Below are 21,824 nucleotides of genomic sequence, written 5' to 3'. Positions count from 1 at the left end.
ACCATTACTTTGCCAGCGGACTTTTGAGTCTTTCCACGCTTCGGAGACGGTTCACCGGTCGATGTCCACTCAGCCGATTGTCGATTGGAATCAGGAGTGTAGTGATGGAGCCATGTTTCATCCATTGTCACATATCGACGGAAAAACTCGGGTGTATTACGAGTTAACAGCTGCAAACACCGCTCAGAATCATCAACACGTTGTTGTTTTTGGTGAAATGTGAGCTCGCGCGGCACCCATTTTGCACAGAGCTTCCGCATATCCAAATATTGATGAATGATATGACCAACACGTTCCTTTGATATCTTTAAGGCCTCTGCTATCTCGATCAACTTCATTGTACGGTCATTCAAAATCATTTTGTGGATTTGTTTGATGTTTTCGTCGGTATCCACCTCTTTCGGGCGTCCACTGCGTTCACCGTCCTCCGTGCTCATTTCACCACGCTTGAATTTTGCATACCAATCAATTATTGTTGATTTCCATGGGGCAGAGTCCGGAAACTCATTATCAAGCCAAGTTTTTGCTTCCACCGTATTTTTCCCCTTCAGAAAACAGAATTTTATCAAAACAAGAAATTCCTTTTTTTCCATTTTTTTCACAATAACAAAAGTTGCTTCACAAAAGACGCTCTATCTCACAAACTAATTGACTTACAGACGTCAAATTTTGACACGAATCATTTGAAGGTTGGTACTATATAAAAATAATATGCATTTAATACTAGCGACGCCATCTATGTGTCAGACCGGGGACTTATCAGCCAACCTGTTATACATTTATCCCCGATGTGGTTAGAATTGGCGGGTTTATCAACCGATGTTCTTCAAGTCGCCTGACTTCTCCAAATAATATATCACAACCCACACTTGACCAAATAATATATTACAACCCACATATCTTGGGAGATCTAACCAATATCCTTGTAAAATCGTTACTGCTGAGTAGCAACAAGTGTAAATGTTGCCCAAATTGCCCTATATCTCGAATGCATAACTATCGCCTGGTAAATCATAAATGCTCTTTTGTACTATTGCATTAAAATTTCTCTCGCTTCATATTTCCCATATTTATACCCTTCACCACTACTGTGGTACAGGGTATAACAAGTTTGTGCATTTGTATGTAACGCCAAGAAGAAATAGTCTGAGACCCATCGTTTAGTATACCGATCGTCTTAGAATTAAATTCTGAGTCGATTTAGCGATGTCCGTCTGCCTGTCTGTCCGTCTGTCTGTCTGTCTGTTGGTGTATTTTTGTGTGCAAAGTACAGCAGTTTTAGTCCGATTGTCCTAATATTTGGTATAGGGTCCTGTTTCGGCTCAAATACGATCCCTATTGATTTTGGAAAAAATCGCTTCAAATTTAGATATAGCTGCCATATATATTTTTCACCGATCTGGTCATAATTGGCGTGTATATCAACCGATCTTCCTCAAATTCCGTACATCCGAATATTTAATGAGTCTCGAAAAACGTGCAAAATATCAGCCAAATCGGTTCAGATTTAGATATAGCTCCCATATATAGCTTTCGCCCGATTTACACTCATTTGCCCACAGAGGCCAATTTTTCCGATTTAGTTGAAATTTTGCATAGGGAGTAGAATTAGCATTGTAGATATGCGTGCCAAATTTGGTTGAAATCGGTTCAGATTTGGATATATCTCCCATATATAGCTTTCGCCCGATTTACACTCATATGACCACAGAGACCAATTTTTAACTCCGATTTAGTTGAAATTTTCCACAGGGAGTAGAATTAGTATTGTAGCTATGCGTGCCAAATTTGGTTGACTTCGGTTCAGATTTAGATATAGCTCCCATATATATGTTTTTCTGATTTCGACAAAAATGGTCAAAATACCAACATTTTCCTTGTTAAATCGCCACTGCTTAGTCGAAAGGTTGTAAAAATGACTCTAATTTTCCTAGACTTCTAATACATATATATCGAGCGATAAATCATAAATAAACTTTTGCGAAGTTTCCTTAAAATTGCTTCAGATTTAAATGTTTCCCATATTTTTTTTACTAAAATTGTGTTCCACCCTAGGGCATTAGCCAACTTAAATTATGAGTCTATAGATTTTGTAAAAGTCCATCAAATTCTGTCCAAATCGAGTGATATTTAAATGTATGTATTTGGGACAAACTTTTATATATAGCACCCAACACATTTGACGGATGTGATATGGTATCGAAAATTTAGATCTACAAAGTGGTGCAGGGTATAATATAGTCGGCCCCGCCCGACTTTAGACTTTCCTTACTTGTTTTTATTAACATTGTGTTTCATTCCAGGGCGTTAGCCGATTTCAATTTTAATTCTAGAGATTTTGTAGAAGTACAAAAATTGTCTCCATTATAAGTATTTGTATGTTATCTGGAAATGCAAACCTTTATATAGCTCCCAGCAAATTTGAAGTAGTTGAGATGGTAACACAAATGTTGGTCTACATGGTGGTGAAGGGTATAATATAGTCGGCCCCGCCCGACTTTAGACTTTACTTACGTGTTTTTTACTATGAAACTGTAAAATGTTGCTTATTAAAGACGTTAAAATCAGAAAAGAACAGTGCTTGATATAAACGAAATGGACAGTCCATTTGTTGGATATCTGTACTGCCAATAATCGACAATATATTTGAGAAGCTATTATATAATAATCTGTTCTCATTTCTAAATAGTACATGTTTTCTCAATGACTGTCAGTTTGGTTTTCGAAGGGGATGTGGTACAGAGGAAGCAGCTGTAAATGTTATAAACTTTATATGTCATGGACTTGATAAAGGAAACAGTGGAGTTGCTGGCATTTTTTACGATCTCAGTAAGGCATTTGATCTTATTGATCATGAGATTTTGATAAAAAAGCTTAGATATTGTGGTGTACGTGACGGGGAACTTTCACTTATTGTTAGCTATTTGGAGAATAGGAAACAATTTGTCCAAATTAATGGAGAAAAGAGTGATTTCAGAAGTTTAAGTCATGGTGTTCCCCAGGGTAGTGTGCTAGGTCCACTTCTGTTTTTAATTTATATAAATGACATAGGTAAATTGCAGTTATATGGGAAGATGGAACATATATATGTTGACGACATATGTCTACTATATCCATATAAACATGAAGAAGGTATTAGGCCTTATATGGAGAGAGATTCCGCTCTAATATTGGAGTGTGCTCGTGTTAATAAACTTTTCATTAATGCTTCCAAGACGAAATTAATACGTTTCAGGCCACGATTCCGATTTAGTGATACGTTTAGAATAAATGTTGATGGAAAAGAATTAAGGGAGACAGGCTCACTGACATATTTAGGATTACGATTACAAAGCAATTTAGCATGGGATCAACATATAGGATATGTGAAATCCAAAATTGCCCCAGCTGTTGGTATTTTGCGAAAGTTTAGGAACAAATTTGACCAAAGGACTAAGCTTTTAATTTATCAGGCTCTAGTTCAGAGCCATTGTAACTATTTGGCTATAGTTTATGCGTACAAGAAAAGTGCGGAGTTAAAGACTCTGCAAATAATGCAAAATAAGGCGTTGAAAGCGATGGCAAACTTGCCAATAGGATACCCAACGCTAAACCTGTATATGGATATTTTTCCTCATATTTTACCAATTCATGGAACTTATAACCTTCAAATATTGTTATATGTATTCAAATGTTTGCATCAAATAGGACATCATACAATTTCTTTCTTGTGCAATAGTCATAACATTAACACACGTAATAATAATCTGCTAAATGTTGTTTTATGCAGAAGTGAGACAACTAAGCAAAGAATTGAATATTCTGGCAGTTTAAGATATAATAATTTGCCCAGTGAAATCAAGTCTGTTTCAAGTATTTCTGTTTTTAAGACGAGAATAAAGGAATTTTTAAAAACCAAAATTGATGAGCTACTAATATAATTGTAGTTCTATCTATTGTAGTTTTTTTTTATTTTTATTTTATTTTTATTATTAATACATTGGAATTAAAAGTTAAAAAATAAAGTTTATATAATATGTTGCCAACGAGCCTCTAAAATGCCTTAATGGCGCTGAGGCCATACTAAGAAATTTGTATATTTATAACGTTTTAATAAAATAAAAAAAAAATAAAAAAAAAAATATTTTTTTTTTTATTGAAAAAATAAAAATGTTGTAACGAACGAAATTTTTTGGTGATAAAAGTTCAAAATTTTCGAAGAAATTCAAAAAACTCTAACAAAAGAAAAACGTTTTGCGTGCGTGTAATGACTTTATCGACCTTTAAAGGCCATATTTCGGGCCAAAGGTAGCCAATTCGAACAAATCTAAAATGATTCCAATGTTTTTTGAACAATAAAATAAAAAATACGTTGTAATTTGTTGCATTACACAATAGCCACCCATTAGTACACGCCTTTAGCTTATATTGTAAGACCATTTCTTTTGGTTTTCTGTTTTAATTTGACTTTTCAAAATATTTATTTGAAAATTAAATTGTATGGAGAAATCATGTTGGCACATGAAAAGCTGGTCATTATAACCGAGGTACCCTATAAACGATAAAAAGAGTTTGTGTATAAAAGAAGACTTTATTTTTTTTTTGTCAGTCACTGTATATTCCTTCCAATTTACCCCCATCTAAAGTGTGCTTATTTGTTTGCAATTTCAATCAATAAATAAAAATAACAAAATATCTACTCTCCTCGCCTAAAAATAATTTTAATTTTGAACGTTGTAATAGATGTAGATATTTACCTTCAGACTTATGATATTGAGTAAGTACGAGTATGCAGCATTTACATTTTTATAAACTTTTGTTGTTGTTATTGTTATATAGTTTAAGGCTCAGATGTTGTAGGTATTGATAATCTTGAATGTAGTTACGAATACTCTTAAAGCAAAAATTTACTTACATATCTCCCTCATAGACTCAAAAACACACACACGCGCTCACACTAACATCGTATATGGAAACAAACAAACAAACAAAGAGTAAAACAACAAACAAAAGGGTCCTCCATAAACATTTCGCTAAGTGCGCAGCTATAGAATTTCATCAAGAAATAGTCTACCATACCCAACTCTTACGGTCTTACTAACCAAAGTATGTGTGTGCATTTAGTCGATGGTTCAGTAAGGAGAGGGAGACAGAGAGAGAGAAGGTTAGAGAAAAACTTTTAAGCTTCGAATACCATAAACAATAGCTGCAACGGGGCACAGACGGAAATAACTCCTTGTTCTCATTCCACATGGGTGTAAGCTAGAGTGCTTTCGGCAGACATGGTAATATACACCTGCTCACGAATATATCTCAGTGTATAGGCATAATGCTTGTCTGCTTGCTTGCCTGCTTGAAGTTTGACGAATTGTGTGATATTTTGATGTTTGTCAAGAATTATTATGGTGTCTTTTTTGTTTTCTTATTTCCCTTAGCTCTTAAATGCCTCTGGTTATATAGGAAACTTAAGCAGTACGCTATTGTTATGTTTGTTGTTGTGTAAATTTCCGTATGAAAAACCTTTAATATTATGCGAAGTACCACCGATGAAAATCAGTATTGAGTTTATAATCGAGATTATAGCATGATAAGGTGTGTAATCACAATTCACAGCACGTTTTATTAAATGAAGTGATTACAGGCAGTTATGTTCGAATTTTAAAGTAAAATAAGAATTTACACTTACCAAATCGGATGAAAATCTGAACTACGGCATGATTAATATTATCCTGATATGGCATTTGCCTTTAGTTTCGATTTTTTTTTTTTTTTTTTTTGAAAATCGAATCAAATAGAGGATGTAATATGATCACCTCAAACATGTGTCATGTGACCATATAACATGTTTGCCGCAACCATGTTATTTTCTCGGAAATGTATATGTATCTGATTTCGGCACGGGATCAACATATAGGATATGTGAAATCCAAAATTGCCCCAGCTGTTGGTATTTTGCGAAAGTTTAGGAACAAATTTGACCAAAGGACTAAGCTTTTAATTTATCAGGCTCTAGTTCAGAGCCATTGTAACTATTTGGCTATAGTTCATGCGTACAAGAAAAGTGCGGAGTTAAAGACTCTGCAAATAATGCAAAATAAGGCGTGGAAAGCGATGGCAAACTTGCCAATAGGATACCCAACGCTAAACCTGTATATGGATATTTTTCCTCATATTTTACCAATTCATGGAACTTATAACCTTCAAATATTGTTATATGTATTCAAATGTTTGCATCAAATAGGACATCATACAATTTCTTTCTTGTGCAATAGTCATAACATTAACACACGTAATAATAATCTGCTAAATGTTGTTTTATGCAGAAGTGAGACAACTATGCAAAGAATTGAATATTCTGGCAGTTTAAGATATAATAATTTGCCCAGTGAAATCAAGTCTGTTTCAAGTATTTCTGTTTTTAAGACGAGAATAAAGGAATTTTTAAAAACCAAAATTGATGAGCTCCTAATATAATTGTAGTTCTATCCTTGAGGTTTTTTTTTTATTTTTATTTTATTTTTATTATTAATACATTGGAATTAAAAGTTAAAAAATAAAGTTTATATAATATGTTGCCAACGAGCCTCTAAAATGCCTTAATGGCTCTGAGGCCATACTAAGAAATTTGTAAATTTATAACGTTTTGATAAAATAAAAAATATGTTTGACATTTTTGCCACAAACATGCTATATGATCACCATCGAAAAATAATATTTTGCTCTTGAAACATGTTTGAGGTGATCATATTCCTCATCGGCGTGTGGTACGGAAACAAGCTAAAGCCGAAAATTTTTGCAGGAAACAATCTAATTGTCGAAGCAATTAGTGTGAAAACAAGCGAGGGCAGGTTAGATGCCGAAACAAGTTTTGAGGAATCATGCTAATTGCCGAAGCAATTAGAGCGGCAGTAAGATATTTTTTAGTGCCAATCCTCTTCTCCAAGATAACACAGGTGCAAAAGTCCAAAGGGAGCCACCGTGCTGCAATGGTGCAAACCTTGCATACACAGGATCGTGGGTTTGATTCCTTTTTCGACCGAACACCACCAAAAAGTTTTTCAGCGGTGGATTATCCCACCTCAGTCAGGCTGGTCACATTTTTGTGAGTGTTTCAAATCTTCTCTAAGTGGTTTCCCTGCAATGTGGAACGCCGTTCAGACTCGGTTATAAAAAGGAGGTCCCTTGTCATTGAGCTTAACATGGAATCGGGCAGCACTCAATGATAAGAGAGAAGTTCACCACTGTGTTATCACAATGGACTGAATAGTCTAAGTGAGCCTGATGCATCGGGCTGCCACCTAACCTAACCTAAAAGTCCAAGAGATTCAGAGAGTTTGGTGGTCACTGTGTAGAAGAAGTAAAGCGAGGGTATACCGGTATGATATGATCGTTTTTTTTTTTTTTTTTTAAATAAAACACTAATTATTAATGGGAAAGTAAAAACAACAAGTTATACAGCACTAAGTTCGGCCGGGCCGAATCTTAAATACCCACCACCATGAACCAAATATTAGGGTTTCCTTTGAAATTTCAGGAGACCTTGAGGACTTTAGGACACTTCCCGAAGATAAATTTAAAGATTTCACCTATGAGGACTATATAAGATTCTGGATTTATAAGAACGATTTTTGTTTGAGTTTAAGAAGAATCATTAACATCTCTTGTAAGTGTGCAAGAAAATTATAAAATAACGTCTTGATTTGAAATCTTAAATCTGTAGAAGTAAAACCTGGAAATTTTACATTGAGTTTCAAGCAATTTTCATGATCAGTGCGCCTTCTACACCCTCAAGAAGTGAAGTCGGTCTATATGGAGGCATTACCAAATGGACCGAAAAAAACTTAATCCGATACACGTTTTTGTAAGCCTAAAATACCAGAATATTTACAATTTCAGGCGAATCAGATAAAAACTAAGGTTTCTAGAAACCCAAGGAGTTAAATCGGGAGATCGTTTTTATGGGGGCTATACTAAAATATGTCTGTCTGGCTGTCTGTCTGTTGTAATCACGCTACAGCCTTCAATAATGAAGCAAACGTGCTGAAATTTTGCACAAACTCGTCTTTTGTCTGCAGGCAGGTCAAGTTCGAAGATGGGCTATATCGGTTCAGGTTTTGATATAGTCCCCATATAAACCGACCTCCCGATTTGGGGTCTTGGGCTTCTAGAAACCGTAGTTTTTATGCAATTTGCCAATTGGAAAGAATATCCAATTGGAAATCTATAGGTATTTGAGGACCATAAAGAGGTGTGCCGAAAATGGTGAGTATCGATCCATGTTTTGATATAGCCCCCATATAGACCGATTTCCCGATTTTACTTCTTGGGCTTCTAGAAAACGTAGTTTTTCTCCAATTTGCCTGAAATTGGAAATCTATAGGTATTTGAGGACTATAAAGAGGTGTTCCGAAAATGTTGAGTATCGATCCATCTTTTGATATAGCCCCCCATATAGACCGATTTCCCGATTTTATTTCTTGGGCTTCTAGAAACCCTAGTTTTTACCCAATTTGCCTGAAATTGGAAATCTAGAGGTATATGAGGACCATAAAGAGGTGTGCTAAAAATGGTGAGTATCGGTCCATGTTTTGTTATAACCCCCATATGGACCCATTTCCCGATTTCGCTTCTTGAGCTACTAGAAAGTGTATTTTCTATCCGATTTGCCGTAAAGTTAAAATCTGGAGGTATTTTAGAACCATAAATGTGTGTGCCGAAAATGGGGTGTACCGGTCCATGGTTTGGTATAGCCCCCATATAGACCGATTTTACTTCTTGGTCGTCTAGAAACAATATTTACAAACCGATTTGTCTGAAATTGGAAATCTATATGTACTTTGGGACTATAAAGAGGTGTGCCGAAAATGGTGTTTATCGGACTATGTTGTGGTATAGCCCCCATATAGACCGATCTCCCGATTTTTATACCCTCCACCATAGGATGGGGGTATATTAACTTTGTCATTCCGTTTGTAACACATCGAAATATTGCTCTAAGACCCCATAAAGTATATATATTCTGGGTCGTGGTGAAATTCTGAGTCGATCATGTCCGTCCGTCCGTCTGTTGAAGTCACGCTAACTTGCGAACGAAATGAGCTATTGACTTGAAACTTGGCACAAGTAGTTGTTATTGATGTAGGTCGGATGGTATGGAAAATGGGCCATAAACGGACCCCCAAATTTGGCTTGCGATTGCTCTAAGAGAAGCAAATTTCATCCGATCCGGCTGAAATTCGGTACATGGTGTTACCATATGGTCTCTAACAAACATGCAAAATTTGGTCCATATCGGTCCACTTTTACGTATAGCCCCCATATAAACGGACCCCCAAATTTGGCTTGCGATTACTCTAAGAGAAGCAAATTTCATACGATCCGGCTGAAATTTGGTACATGGTGTTGGTATATGTTCTCTAGTGACCATGCAAAAATTGGTCCACATCGTCCCATAATTATATATAGCCCCCATATAAACCGATCCCCAGATTTGACCTCCGGAGCCTCTTAGAGGAGCAAAAGTCATCCGATCCGATTGAAATTTGGTCCGTGGTGTTAGTATATTGCCTCTAATAACCAAGCCAAAATTGGTCCACATCGGTCCATAATTATATATAGCCCCCAAATAAGCCGATCCCCAGATTTTACCTCCGGAGCCTCTTAGAGGAGCAAAATTCATCCGATCCGGTTGAAATTTGATACGTGGTGTTAGTATATGGTCTCTAACAACCATGCAAGAATTGGTCCATATCGGTCCATAATTATATATAGCCCCCATTTCAATCGATCCCCAGATTTTCGGTCTATAGTTATATATAGGCGATCCCCAATCACACAAAAATTGGTCCTTATCGGTTCATAATCATGGTTGCCACTCGAGCCAAAAATAATCTACCAAATTTTTATTTTTATAGAAAACATTGTCAAAATGTTATTTCTATAGAAAATTTTGTCAAAATTTTATTTCTATAAAAAATTTTGTCAAAATTTTATTTCTATAGAACATTTTGTCAAAATTTTATTTTTATAGAAAATTTTGTCAGAATTTTAGTTCTATAGGAAATTTTATCTAAATGTTCAGTTAGAGTGTATCGAAAACAGCATCGAGAACAGCAATATTTCAATAAAAAGTAATGAAAAACATTAACACCAGCATTTTTCATTATTCCATGACCTGGAGCCAAACAAATAATCCCAAAATTGCAAATGTTATTTCTATAGAAAATTTTTTCTAAATTTTACTTCTATAGAAAATGTTGTCAAAATTTTATTCCTATAGAAACTTTAAACTTAATTATATACGTATTCTTGTCTAACGCTTGTCTGAAACGTTTGACCTCGAATATTTTCAAAAATTATTGATTTTTCTAGAATGGATTTAGCATTTTTGGGGAAAAATTTGAATAATTTGTATCATTTTATTAAATCTTACTCTGTTTTTAACCTATTTGAAAAAAAAAAAAACAAAAAATTACCCATTAAATTCAATAAGTTCAAATCATTAATCGCTAATTTATCCAGGTTACCTGACATTATATCGGTACAGAAAACTTGGTTTAAGTTTGAATTCCTAGATATTTATTCAATTCCTGGTTTTAGAAGCATTCATTGCTGTAGAGGTGATGCATACGGTGATGTGTCATTATATATTTCTGGGAATCTATAATTTACTATCAACTCTTGTAATAGCATGAATTTTACTGAGTTTATATCTGTGTCTTTATCTAGAACTAACAGGTTGGTTGATAAGTCCCCGGTCTAACAAAGAAAAACACATTTTCAAGTAATTCGATTGTGGATGACTGTTTTCAGTAGAAGTTTCTACGCAATCCATGGTGGAGGGTACATAAGCTTCGGCCTGGCCGAACTTACGGCCGTATATACTTTTTTAAATAAAACGCAAATTATTAATGGGAAAGTATGTAATGAACGATTTTTTTTTTTGTAGTCAGAAAAAGAGAAAAATCAATAATATTTCCCCAAAACAATATTCTCATACCTTCAACTTTCTACCAAAATAGCAACTAAAAATTGCTTTTCATTTAGGTACTTTTGCTCTTCTTATTTAGGCATTTTTTTTTTATCGGAATTTATTTCTAGTTATATGATAGCTGCCTACAGTGTTATCGGGCTCAATTGTCTTTTGAACATCGATTCATTTTTTTCTGACTTGCCTAGCTTTGTCGGGAGAAGAGCGAAGTTTAAACTTCCTTTTTGTGCCACACTTCAAAGAGAACACATCGAGAGTAACATTTATAACTAGACAGTAACCGCATAACTCGTGGTTTCGCACAGAAATTCTGTCTTGAAGTCTTAAAATAAAATTCCAATTTTTTTCCAAATTTTTATTAAATTGCAAGTTCTACAGTTTAATAATAAATTCTGCGTACAAAAAATTCCGACATTCCGGCAAAGTAAAAAATTATAAAAAAAAAAAAATTAAATTCTATCCAAGAAATATTATTGCATTGAGAGACTACAATTTTTTTCATTAAATTGGTGGAAAAATTCCATTCACCCAAAATCATTATTGGAATCCTCCGGGGTAAGAATTTAGCCCAAAAATAATTTTATAATTTTGGTGTTAAATACATCCATTTCATTAGACTCCCTTTTGATCGTATCGCATCACGTGTTGGAGAAAGGTTTGCGAAAGAATCCGGAAGACACCAACCTTCGAAGGTCTGCGGGCCAGTGCTGCGTTTTCCCTACTGCCCCAGACCAATGACGACTTCAACCATCAAATAACTTGCTTGGAGACATATCACACTGCCACTACCTTTGAATTAGCGATTTCGGATAATTCAAGCTAAAATTTGTCGATGTAGCACTTCGAAATTTTCCGACGCGTGATATTTGGCGCAAAACTCTACATAGATTTTTTTAAGATGAAAGAAAAGCTGATATACCAAATCAAGTACAACAACAATATTGCCAGAAATTTGCAAATTTAACTAAGAACCACATGGAATTTAGAGCATGGGAAAAGAAAAAAATCATTTGAGAAAAACAAAGTCATTTCTTTATTAACTTTGGCCAGGTTTATATCTAATGTCTAATCGCGCGAAAGTGTACTTATTCAAATTACCACGAATGTGACAGCTTTGCCTACAATTTCATTCATACTCAATTTTTACTAATAATCAAAATCACAGCCACAATCGTCATCAACGCTGAGGCCTCTTCGTTGGATATATGATTGGTGAGTACAAAAAGAATCATTGATAATTTTGATCACATGTCTATACTCATTCATAGTGGAGAAGAGGAAAAGGGGAGCAAGTGATTTATGAATGGGAGATGAGTACTATAAAACTATAAGAAAAAAAAAGAATACTACGTTTTTGTAGTTGTTGTTTTTTTTCTTATTCCCATTGATTTTGCTTTCGCCCATCTTTATGTTTTATTACTTTTAAAGTTGTGGATTCTATTTAAATTTTTTGTTTTGCTACATATCTTTAATATCATTTGCCCTCCTTAGTCCAAGAAAAAGTCAATGAGTAAAGTAAAAATCGTATGAATGAATATCCAAGAAAAAAAAAAAAAGAAAATATTTGAGTAAACGTTGTGTAGAAGCGACATTAGATTGGACCTTAGAATGTTGTTTTTAAATTCACGCGAATTAATTTTTTTTCGAAGATCTGCAAAATGGTTTGTGATTAATATAAATTGAATTCAAATAGACGTCGTAATACTACGAATACCTAGAGACGACATTAGCTCAGCCCTTAACTTTTTTCTCATAATTTTTGGTATTAGTGAATTATAGATTATTTGTTTTTCTTAAGGGCTATAAACTAGTATCCGGAAAACTAATAATAATAAACTTAATTGAAATCGTTGAAACATTAGACTAGATCCTAATCTATTCTTTCCATATTTTTGTGTCATGAAAATTGATCTAAAAGTAAATAAAATTCTCTATCAATAGAAATAATAGAATTAATTTATCTAAGCATTAATTTACCTTTTTTTATTTTTGTTTCTATCTATCCTTATAAGAAAATATTATTATGATTTGAAATAAACCCTAAATTTGTTTATCATGAATTTCTAAGAAAAATCCCTTTTGTTTCCCTTATGGATTGATGGGTTAAGATGAACTTATGTGTGGGTTCCTAAAATATTTTTTTTTGATTCGCCCGTAGGAATAGGCTGGCGCGGGTTATGAGGCGAGAATCTCCTTCCATCAAGAGATTCATATAAATATCTAAATGGATTCTGATCGATACTTTGTTTTCTCTGATCTCATAATTTTACAACCATACCGGGGTTTTGTTGTTTTTGTTTTTTTTTTTTTGGTTGTGCAGGTCCATTTCAAATTTGTGGTAAGATTTAATTAAGGAGTCTATATAAAAAATGTGTCTATGTATCCGAGGCAAGCATTTGAGGACAAGAACCCCGCCTTTTTCGACTGATCGCTAGCAATTTATGGCTCCCATCGTCTTCAAGTGCTTGACTTTCTTTAAGGAGTCCAAATGAGTTTTGGATATCTCGAAAAATTTAAAGTATCGACAGATTACTTTGTACGTTACATAACATAGAATGGCGCCCAACGTGGGGCCGAAATTGTCCAAATTTTGGTACTTTTTCGGTTCTGAACTTCCGATGTAGTATACTAAATTTCATTTTTAAACATAATGTGTAGTGGTTCTGGGGTCTTTCTCTTTGCATTTAGATAAATTTGTATACTTTTCAGGATTTTAGATACTTGGGTACAACGATCGAGTATTCTAACCGAATTTTCACTACAAGTTCCTTCTCCATGTTTAAATGAAAAGATTTCAGGATTCTAGACACATTATTGTGGGTTTGTGTAGACCATGTTTTCAGTTGCTATTAGAGGCTTAGTCATCAGAACCAATTTTATGTTGGAGTATATTATTTGGTTGCTTACTAAATGATATCCCATAAATTTGGTAGAGCCAATAGAAAAGATTGTGGCTTTGTCTGGTTTGCATAATAGCAAAAGAAAACACGGCTGAGTAAATCCTCCATAGACCAGTTTTAGTTCCACGTATTGATCAGATTGTAATCTTAACCCAAAATCTCCGTTAGGGAAACAATTCATAATGAATGAACAAACTTAAATTTAGAGAAATTATATTTTTTTGTATTAATATTTCAAAATGTCGTTAGCACATACACCTCCTCCTTCAAGGTCAGGTCCTTCAACATTGAATCCGACACAGCCTGTAGTTTCAGATCAGGGTGATTTGCTTGGGCAAGATCAGGATTTGGCTATAGCAAATTCACCTGCACCAAATATCAATTTTAATACGAATGAGTTAGTTGATTGTCTAGTTTGTAACGAACCCATGGCAAACAAATTTGAATGTTTGGCTATAGGAGTTTGTAACCACATATTTCATCGCGAATGCATTGAGAATTCTTTATCCATGTCCAAATTATGTCCGATTTGTCAGAAACCTTGTGAATTGTCTGACTTGCGTAAAATTTCGAATCAGACTAAAAATTTAAGAGGTAAGGGAAAACCTAGAGGTGCAATGACGAGGCACTATCAAACAAGAAGTTTGACAAGAAACCTTTTTTCCGAACAGGGTAATACGTCAGGTATCGATCAAGGTCAGGCCACCCCAGATAGACGTAATGTAGGCACTGACGTGTCCAACATGAATAACGTGGGTCGTCAGGCGAATTCTAATGGACAAATTATGAGCCCAGACGAGATAGCCATGTTAGTAGAAGCTAGTGTAACTAGGGCTTTGTCTAATTTGAATTTAAACAATTCGGTGAATAGACCACCACCATTGGTTTCACCACATAATAATTCTGTAATTCCAAATAGAATCGATAATTTAAATTTTAATGGTAATACTAATCCGTCCCATCAGATTCCATTGAACTCTCAAGCTAATTCTCTTCATAGCAGAAGCTCTTCAAATATTTCTAATTTTAACGTGGATAAAATTACTTCAATTATTCAAAATTGGGGTCTTAAATTTGATGGTTCTCCGACGACATTAAATGTCGAAGAATTTTTATACCGAGTTACTTCTCTGACCGAGGATCATTTTAATGGTGATTTTAACATTATATGTAGGAATCTGAATATATTGTTATCAGGGAAAGCTCGAGACTGGTTCTGGAGATACCGGAAACAGGTCGAGACTGTAACTTGGACAGATTTTTGTGACGCAATCAAATTTCAGTATAAGGATTATAAATCCATTTCGGATATACGTGAGGAAATAAGAAGCCGTAAGCAAAGACCTGGAGAGTCTTTTGACGTTTTCTATGAGGCTATTGCTACTATAATGGACCGCCTTCCTTCACCTTTAGATGAAATGGAGTTGATAGAAATTATCACAAGAAATCTCCGACCGGAGATAAGGCAGGATCTATTATATGTGCCAGTGCACTCGATCGCCCATCTTAGAAAATTAATTCAAAAACGGGAAAGTTTTTTCAGTGAAGAATATGTACGACGTGCATATGCCACTCGTGCTTCTAATAATTTTTTGCCCCGGAAACAGATTTCTGAGATTGGTATGACTGATACAGAACCTGTAGTTTCTGAAATGAAAGATGGTATCCAATCTTCTGTGGATGCTGTTGGGCCATCTGAAAATATGGCATTGTGTTGGAATTGTGATCAACCCGGTCATCACTGGGAGGACTGTGTGCATGATAGATCCATATTCTGCTATGGATGTGGAGCTAAGCAGATTTATAAGCCACAGTGTCCCAAGTGTCAATCACGAAAGTCAAAAAACTTCCAGCGACAACTTCCATCAAAAGAACAGACGTAATATTTTCTGATAATGATAATAGCACTACCGACATAGACAACAATAGCCATAATTTGACAGCAGAAAATGTATTTAGTAAAAAGGAAAATCCCATTTCAAATAAAATAATTACTCCCAGAATGACTATTTTAAAACGTGATGTAAATCATTTTTCCAAAAACTTAGAAACGGATTGTTCCAAGATAATTTACCCACTTCTACCATATCATAAGAGATGGGAAATTTATAAGGCAAGGAGGGATGAAATTTTTCTGGATGACTCTGTTGAGAGTATAACTTTACGTAAGCCTAAACGAAATACTGTTCGTATGAGAAAATTCTATAAAAATCTTCGGCTTTGTTCAAAGCTTTTGATATCAGCTATTGTTAGCAATCCAAAAGATCAGCGTTACTACGCAAAGGTAAAATTTTTAGAATTTTCGGAATATGGCCTTTTGGACACAGGGGCTAGTGTAAGTTGTATAGGGGCAGATTTGGCCCTAGAAAACTTCACTCGCTTTCCTTGTTTTACGAAATGTAAATCATATGTCAACACGGCGGATGGCAAGGAACAAAAAGTAATAGGATGGCTTTCAGTCAATGTTACTTTCAAAGCTGTTACCAGTCCATTGAATATATTTATAATTCCTTCAATATCCCAACGTTTAATCTTGGGTATTGATTTTTGGAAATGCTTTAAATTAATACCAAATATTTTAGCAACAAGTGATATTGTCGACAAATCTGTTTTTTCTGTCTGTCCCTCCGAAGATTCAATATTTCAAGAACCAATTGAAAAAAAGATAAGTCTACTCCGTTTCAAAAAGATGATGCAAATTTCTATCCTCTCACTCCTACCCAAAAATGTCAGCTTAATGCAGTCATAGAATTATTTCCTAATTTTGATAAACAGGGTTTAGGTCGCACTACCCTGATAAAGCATGATATTGATGTCGGCCAAACAAAACCCATTAAACAAAGATATTATCCCGTTTCTCCCGCTGTGGAGAAACTTATTTTCACAGAGATAGACAGGATGTTATCTTTAGGGGTAATCGAACCATCAAACTCCCCCTGGAGTTCCCCGATGCGGATGGTGGTAAAGCCAAATAAGATACGCCTTTGTTTAGATGCTAGGAAGGTAAATGCGGTTACAATTAAAGACGCATACCCTTTACCTTCCATTGAAGGGATTTTTGCGCGCCTTCCGAGGGCTAATTTAATTTCGAAATTAGATCTCAAAGACGCATATTGGCAGATCGGTTTGTCTGAGGAGGCCAAAGCACTGACGGCATTCACAGTCCCTGGTAGACCACTCTATCAGTTTGTGGTCATGCCATTCGGACTGTGCAATGCCCCTCAGACAATGTGCCGATTAATGGACCAAATAATCCCTCCCGATCTGAAAATGTGCGTCTTTGGGTATCTCGATGATTTGATCATTGTCTCGGAAGATTTTTCTCAGCATTTGGCAGTTCTGGTTCGAATTGCAGAACAATTTAAAAAGGCAAATTTAACCTTAAATATCAATAAGAGCCAATTTTGTGTCACGAAAGTGAAATATCTCGGATACGTGATAGGCAATGGGGGCATCACTACGGACCCAGATAAAGTCAGTGCAATCCGAGATTGGCCCACTCCGAAAAATCTCAAGCAGGTGCGAGGATTTTTAGGCCTTGTCGGCTGGTATCGGAGATTTATTGAAAATTTCTCAACAGTAGTTTTTCCGATAACCGAATTGTTGTCGACGAAAAAGAAATTTTCTTGGACACCAGGGGCCCAGATCGCATTTGAAAAAATTAAATCTCTTCTTAGCTCTTCGCCAATTTTAATTAACCCCGATTTCAGTAAAAAATTTTTCGTACATTGTGATGCGAGCGATTACGGAATCGGCGCCGTATTGGTTCAGCTGGACTCAGATAACATCGAACGACCTGTAGCTTTTATGAGCAAGAAACTAAATTCGGCTCAGAGAAACTACAGCGTTACAGAGAGGGAATGCCTCGCCGCTGTAGAAGCCATTCAAAAGTTCAGATGTTATCTAGAGTTGCAGGAATTCGAGGTCATAACCGACCACTCAAGTTTGGTTTGGCTAATGAGGCAACCTAACTTGAGTGGACGGTTAGCTCGATGGGCCCTGAAGCTTCAGGCCTTTAAATTTAACGTGAGTCATCGCAAAGGTAGGGATAATATAGTCCCAGATGCCCTATCTAGGATCGACCACGATGAAATATCGGCAATTGAGTTTTCTGGCCCAGAGATTGATCTCAATTCAGATTCTTTTAATTCCCCGGAATATGAAAGATTGAAAAGTAAATTACTTTCTAGTCCAGAAAAATACCCCGATATTAAAATAATAGACCGTTTTGTATATATAAGAACTGAGCATTTTAATGGTACGGAGGATGATGAAAAGCTTTGTTGGAAGCTTTGGGTGCCTGTCGATTTACGCAACGATTTGATTTCGAGATTTCACAATTCTTATATTGCTGCCCATGGCGGTATGCATAAAACTTTGAACCTCATCAGGCGTCACTTTTTCTGGCCAGGGATTGTCCATGACGTCAGAAATTTTGTCCGAGATTGTGAAATTTGCAAATCTACTAAGGCCCCAAATTTTATAATGAAGCCTGAGATGGGAAAACCTGCAATGTCCGAGCGGCCTTTTCAGAGGTTATATATCGATATCCTCGGTCCTTATCCTCGCAGTCGCTCAGGCAATATTGGCTTACTCATTGTTCTTGACCATCTCACGAAGTTTCATTGGGTACATCCACTTCGGAAATTTACATCCAATGCAATCAAAGACTACTTGGAACGTCAGATATTTCATTGCTATGGTGTCCCCGAAATAATAGTGAGTGACAATGGGTCACAATTTAAATCGAATGATTTAAATGCATTCTTCACTAAATTGGGAATAAATCATATATATACAGCCCTTTATTCACCCCAATCCAACGCCTCAGAGCGTGTAAACAGGTCAATAATCGCAGGCATAAGGGCATTTCTGAAAGGTTCACATACAGGTTGGGATGAAAAACTCAGTGCGATAAATTGCGCTCTAAGAAATTCTTGGCATACTTCAATCCAAAACAATCCTTACCATGCAGTATTTGGTTTCGATATGATAACGCACGGGTCATCATACCAGTTTTTGCGAAATTTAAAACTTTTAGAGGAGCCAAGTTGTCAATTATCACGCGATGATAAACTACAATTAATAAGAAAGGATTTACAAAAACATATCAAAGAGTCTTTTGAACAAAGCCAAAAACAATATAATTTAAGAGCGAGACCTCAGTGCTTTAAAGTTGGACAAGAAGTACTTAGGCGAAACTTCGTCCAAAGTAACTTTGAAAAACGATTCAATAGTAAATTAGCACCTCTTTTTGTCAAGGCGAAAGTTAGGGAGAAAGTAGGATCCCACTATTATATTTTGGAGGATTTGAATGGCAAACTTTTAGGTACGTATCATGCCAAAGACATGAGGCTCTAGTATATATTCTGATATATTTATAAAAATCGTTGTTTTCAGTCTAATATTTGACACCAAGGTGTAATATTATCCAGTTTGTAATGAACGATTTTTTTTTTTGTAGTCAGAAAAAGAGAAAAATCAATAATATTTCCCCAAAACAATATTCTCATACCTTCAACTTTCTACCAAAATAGCAACTAAAAATTGCTTTTCATTTAGGTACTTTTGCTCTTCTTATTTAGGCATTTTTTTTTTATCGGAATTTATTTCTAGTTATATGATAGCTGCCTACAGTGTTATCGGGCTCAATTGTCTTTTGAACATCGATTCATTTTTTTCTGACTTGCCTAGCTTTGTCGGGAGAAGAGCGAAGTTTAAACTTCCTTTTTGTGCCACACTTCAAAGAGAACACATCGAGAGTAACATTTATAACTAGACAGTAACCGCATAACTCGTGGTTTAGCACAGAAATTCTGTCTTGAAGTCTTAAAATAAAATTCCAATTTTTTTCCAAATTTTTATTAAATTGCAAGTTCTACAGTTTAATAATAAATTCTGCGTACAAAAAATTCCGACATTCCGGCAAAGTAAAAAATTATAAAAAAAAAAAAATTAAATTCTATCCAAGAAATATTATTGCATTGAGAGACTACAATTTTTTTCATTAAATTGGTGGAAAAATTCCATTCACCCAAAATCATTATTGGAATCCTCCGGGGTAAGAATTTAGCCCAAAAATAATTTTATAATTTTGGTGTTAAATACATCCATTTCATTAGACTCCCTTTTGATCGTATCGCATCACGTGTTGGAGAAAGGTTTGCGAAAGAATCCGGAAGACACCAACCTTCGAAGGTCTGCGGGCCAGTGCTGCGTTTTCCCTACTGCCCCAGACCAATGACGACTTCAACCATCAAATAACTTGCTTGGAGACATATCACACTGCCACTACCTTTGAATTAGCGATTTCGGATAATTCAAGCTAAAATTTGTCGATGTAGCACTTCGAAATTTTCCGACGCGTGATATTTGGCGCAAAACTCTACATAGATTTTTTTAAGATGAAAGAAAAGCTGATATACCAAATCAAGTACAACAACAATATTGCCAGAAATTTGCAAATTTAACTAAGAACCACATGGAATTTAGAGCATGGGAAAAGAAAAAAATCATTTGAGAAAAACAAAGTCATTTCTTTATTAACTTTGGCCAGGTTTATATCTAATGTCTAATCGCGCGAAAGTGTACTTATTCAAATTACCACGAATGTGACAGCTTTGCCTACAATTTCATTCATACTCAATTTTTACTAATAATCAAAATCACAGCCACAATCGTCATCAACGCTGAGGCCTCTTCGTTGGATATATGATTGGTGAGTACAAAAAGAATCATTGATAATTTTGATCACATGTCTATACTCATTCATAGTGGAGAAGAGGAAAAGGGGAGCAAGTGATTTATGAATGGGAGATGAGTACTATAAAACTATAAGAAAAAAAAAGAATACTACGTTTTTGTAGTTGTTGTTTTTTTTCTTATTCCCATTGATTTTGCTTTCGCCCATCTTTATGTTTTATTACTTTTAAAGTTGTGGATTCTATTTAAATTTTTTGTTTTGCTACATATCTTTAATATCATTTGCCCTCCTTAGTCCAAGAAAAAGTCAATGAGTAAAGTAAAAATCGTATGAATGAATATCCAAGAAAAAAAAAAAAAGAAAATATTTGAGTAAACGTTGTGTAGAAGCGACATTAGATTGGACCTTAGAATGTTGTTTTTAAATTCACGCGAATTAATTTTTTTTCGAAGATCTGCAAAATGGTTTGTGATTAATATAAATTGAATTCAAATAGACGTCGTAATACTACGAATACCTAGAGACGACATTAGCTCAGCCCTTAACTTTTTTCTCATAATTTTTGGTATTAGTGAATTATAGATTATTTGTTTTTCTTAAGGGCTATAAACTAGTATCCGGAAAACTAATAATAATAAACTTAATTGAAATCGTTGAAACATTAGACTAGATCCTAATCTATTCTTTCCATATTTTTGTGTCATGAAAATTGATCTAAAAGTAAATAAAATTCTCTATCAATAGAAATAATAGAATTAATTTATCTAAGCATTAATTTACCTTTTTTTATTTTTGTTTCTATCTATCCTTATAAGAAAATATTATTATGATTTGAAATAAACCCTAAATTTGTTTATCATGAATTTCTAAGAAAAATCCCTTTTGTTTCCCTTATGGATTGATGGGTTAAGATGAACTTATGTGTGGGTTCCTAAAATATTTTTTTTTGATTCGCCCGTAGGAATAGGCTGGCGCGGGTTATGAGGCGAGAATCTCCTTCCATCAAGAGATTCATATAAATATCTAAATGGATTCTGATCGATACTTTGTTTTCTCTGATCTCATAATTTTACAACCATACCGGGGTTTTGTTGTTTTTGTTTTTTTTTTTTGGTTGTGCAGGTCCATTTCAAATTTGTGGTAAGATTTAATTAAGGAGTCTATATAAAAAATGTGTCTATGTATCCGAGGCAAGCATTTGAGGACAAGAACCCCGCCTTTTTCGACTGATCGCTAGCAATTTATGGCTCCC

The sequence above is a fragment of the Haematobia irritans genome, chromosome 4, assembly GCF_050003625.1.
Source record: "Haematobia irritans isolate KBUSLIRL chromosome 4, ASM5000362v1, whole genome shotgun sequence".
In the NCBI taxonomy this organism is placed as follows: Eukaryota; Metazoa; Arthropoda; class Insecta; order Diptera; family Muscidae; genus Haematobia; species Haematobia irritans.
This window is presented reverse-complemented; position numbering follows the sequence as displayed.